The sequence below is a fragment of the Portunus trituberculatus genome, chromosome 24 (genome assembly GCF_017591435.1).
Source record: "Portunus trituberculatus isolate SZX2019 chromosome 24, ASM1759143v1, whole genome shotgun sequence".
NCBI classification, from domain to species: domain Eukaryota; kingdom Metazoa; phylum Arthropoda; class Malacostraca; order Decapoda; family Portunidae; genus Portunus; species Portunus trituberculatus.
In genome coordinates, this window is record NC_059278.1 from 6,338,076 (window position 1) to 6,342,411 (window position 4,336).

Below are 4,336 nucleotides of genomic sequence, written 5' to 3' on the forward strand. Positions count from 1 at the left end.
CTCTGCCCTCTATGTGTTTTATTTATCTATTTATTTATAGAGAGAGGAACGTGTAGCATCACAAAGCTTCGTCACAATAAAGATCCCATTCAGTGTTCCATCTCTGCCTTCAGTTCCATTGTCACGTGCTTCCTTCACTACACTCACCATCACAGCTGACATTTAAACTATACTAGCATTACTCTCAACAATTTATTCATTATCATCATCACGAGAGAAAGAGAGAGAGAGAGAGAGAGAGAGAGAGAGCACACGTATCAATATATTTGTCATGACTGAGAAAACTTTAGATAAAAATAATTCTTCATGAATATAACATTACAAAAATGAAATGCAACACACACACACACACACACACACACACACACACACACACACACACACACACACACACACACACACGCAAAAGAGAGAGAGAGAGAGAGAAAAAAGAAAGCGAGAAAACACTCTACGGTTTCTTGACTTCACAGCTCAACATCTTCGCCCACGACCTTTCAAAAGTATATTGTTGATTTTCCTCTTTGCCAATGCCCTTCCTTCGCTCACAGGCTTCTCCAGATACCCCGCCAGAGATGCAAGCTGAGGTGTTTGTCATTTTTTTTTTTTTCTAGCATATCAACAGTCCGCGCTCCTCGTGACACCTTTTCAGGATGGACCGTATATACCTGATGGTCACTTTCGTCAGTTGTCCTCAGTGTTCGTTCTCCTCGTATAATATCACCTTAACTTTGGTCCTAAATTGATTCGATGCTTCGCCGGGAACACTCAATTAGTCAGGCACTTTTCCCGACGTCTTCACCAAGGAAATTTCACAAGTATGATGCTCAAAAGGATATAGAATTAGGATTCTAATATATACTGTAAGAAAGAAAAGGAAAATAACGCGAGAATGAAGTAGTGGAGACTATTGGTAAGACATAAGAGAGAGAGAGAGAGAGAGAGAGAGAGAGAGAGAGATTGATAGATAGATAGATAGATAGATAGAGATAGAGAGAGAGAGAGAGAGAGAGAGAGAGAGAGAGAGAGAGAGAGAGAGAGAGAGAGAGAGAGAGAGAGAAAATGTAATGGTGAAAACACTAAATAACAATAATAAATGGCTTTTCATTCTTTTGGTAAACGGCTACTCCTCATTACTTGACTCACACTATACCTGCTGGTGGCGGTGACTGTTTCTTTGCACCTTCAATTATTCAAGTTTGAAGAAAGTAAGAATAATTAATTAAAATGTAAATTCCTGATGCTTGCACTACTTTGAAGATCTTTATTTATTCATTTATTTATTTTTTTTTTTTGTTATAGCCTATAGCGCCTGTAGGTATCCTTGAAGAGTATGAGAAGCGTTGTCCAATTTTCACCCGTTAGTGGGGCAGGCAATTTTATTTATAGTGGTACCCATCTTAGGGCCCAAATCACCACCCAAGCGCATCTTTGGTGTGAGGCAATTGCACGTCCACCTGGAATCTAGGTATGATGGTGACATGTACGTAACTTTAAACCACTCGACAAATGACAAAAGTTTCAAAACGGTTAAAAATAAAGAACAAACAAAAACGGTAATACGTAAATATTTTATTAGGAAAATGAACTTAATAAAGAAGGAGAGGGCAGACCACCGATCGCACGAGGAAGTTTGTAAGAAAAAAATATTCGTAGATAAAAACTAAATACTATGAAGAGGGATTAAGCGAACGAGAAAAGAGTGTCGATCTGTGCAGGCTCGAGGAAGTTAATAAGGAGACTATTGAAACATTAGATATATCGTCTGCAACTACTTTGATGTCTTTTAGGGTGTGATAGCAGGTGAAAAAAATATCAACGTAGATAACGCAAGATAACAACAACAACAACAACACCACACACACACACACACACACACACACACACACACACACACACACACACACACACACACACACACAACACACACACACACACACACACACACACACACACACACACACACACACACACACACACACACACTCGGGATCGGGCAGACGTCCACTCGTAGGTTCGAATCCCACCACGTACAGCCTTTTGTCGAGTGCAATTTACCTACATGTCACCATGATACCCAGGTTCTAGGTGGTTACACCCAAGATGAGCTTGTGTGGTGATATGGGCCCTAATATGGGTACCACTATAAATAAAATTGCCTGCGCCACTAATGGGCGGAAGCTGAACACCGCTTCCTACACGCTCTTCAAGTGAGCCTACAGGCCTCAATGTAAAAAAAGAAACACACACACACACACACACACACACACACACACACACACACACACACACACACACACACACACACACACACACACACACACAGACAAAGACAAAGGGTGCAATCAACTTCTAATAACCTACAATAACTATTATTTTTAGTGCAGCAGTAATGACAGTATCAACACTCACAGGGACAGTAAGTAACAGGGAAGAAGGTAATGTCAACACAACAGATTATCTGTAATAAGGTACAGGAGTAATGAGAGTATGAGCACACACAGCTGTTGTATTCAAAAAGCCTTGATAAGACGCTCAACAATATCTAAGTCTTGAGAAACGGCTTATTCTACGTGTCGTATACTGAACCGCTCTGCTCTCTCACCACGACTGTTTTCAAAGGTCACAGTGATAATTACTCGGGTTGTCAAGAATGTTTATCCTGTTAATAATGCAGGAATCTTGATCATGTGGCACTAAAACCATAAAACCACAATAAAAAATTCGCTTAAATTTAATGTGAGCATTTTGAATGTAGTGGAGGTGCAGCGTAGAGGTGTTATAGAATATTGTTCGTAGACTCATAGACGCTGTTGAAGAATAAAAAAGTATAATGGCCTAAAGGGTGATTTTGGCGGTAAAGAATTCCCGGCGGTGGTTTTACAGTAACATGGGACCCCTGAGGGAGACGCGGCGGCTGTGAGCAGAGCGTATAAGCCTACGTACACCCTCCCGTTCCCCAGGCGGCGGCGAGGCATAACCCAGGCAGCGTGCACGTCTCCCAAACAAAGATTCTGAAGGGAACACAAAATCTCATTGGTGAGAAGATGCTGTTGCCAGACCGGTGATGCAACTCTTACTTCCCAACACACTCCTTTCCTCTCTTTTACTTCGGCAGTGACTATGAGGATGAGGAGGAGAGTGTGACAGGCGCACGTGGGTTAGACCTGACTGTGCTCGCGCCGGAGTGACGCAAACGCAGGCTTCGGGCGTTCGGCGGCGGCGTGGGCAGGTGTGTGGCAACAAGACCCGCGAAGGTGTTGGTTTTGGCACCCTAAGCGACGTCCGAAACACACACACACACACACACACACACACACACACACACACACACACACACACACACACACACACACACACACACACACATCACGCGGCCTCCTTAAACCTATGCATTATTTTCAATGTTCCTGACTTTTGTTTCGCGCGTTTTTTGGTTTCATTATTTTTCATCCTCGCTTCCTCTGTCCCCATGAGGTGGCTCCCGTGAGCGAGGGAGCATTCACTGTTGCCTTGAATAGCATCGTTTAAATAGACTCCACCTTCGTCAGTAGTTTCATGAAAGTAAAGTGTTGTTAAGGTGTTGCAAAAAGCCTTGTTGTTATCCTCCTCTTCCTCCTCCTCTACTTGTCTTCACCCCTTCTTCTTCTTTTCCCTGTCCAAAGTATCCTCCTCCTTCTCCTCCTCCTCCTCCCCTCTACCCTCACCCTTTCTCCCTCTCTCCTTCCCTCCCATCCATCCTCCCTCCCGCCAGCATGCCCGCCCACCCTTTCCTCCCTCCCACCCTCACCTCACCTACGCGCTTTCGGACGCAGGGAGCCTCTCAACAGGCGTGGTGGTTGGCGTTGTTTGTTCCCAGTTTGATGTGGTTAGTGAGCTTGGAAAGATGTCGAACACACACCATCTCACTACTTACACCTTCACGCCTCTCCCGTCCTCTTTCTCTTCCTCTCCCTATCTCCTCTTCAGTCACTCCATCCGTTCACGCCTCTCACTCTTTCCTCATCAGCCTCTTACCTTCACCTCTCTACTGACTCCTTTTCTCTCTTTTTTTCATCACCTCTCCTCTTCTTCCTCCTCCTCCCTAACACTAACATTCCGGCTGACACCACTCAAGCGGCACGAGAGAGAGAGAGAGAAAAATCGATTAGTGTGTGTGGTTCTTCAGTGTCTTTTTCAGGAGAGGTGTATTAGAAGACCCAGTGGCAGGAGAACTCACAAGAACCCTCCATCAACCTCCTTCACCCATCCGGCCAGTCCTGAGGCATCCTGCTTCTCCTACAAGAAAAGATAGGGCGCCATCGTGTCACTCCTCGTACCTCGTCTTCTCTTTCTCTCC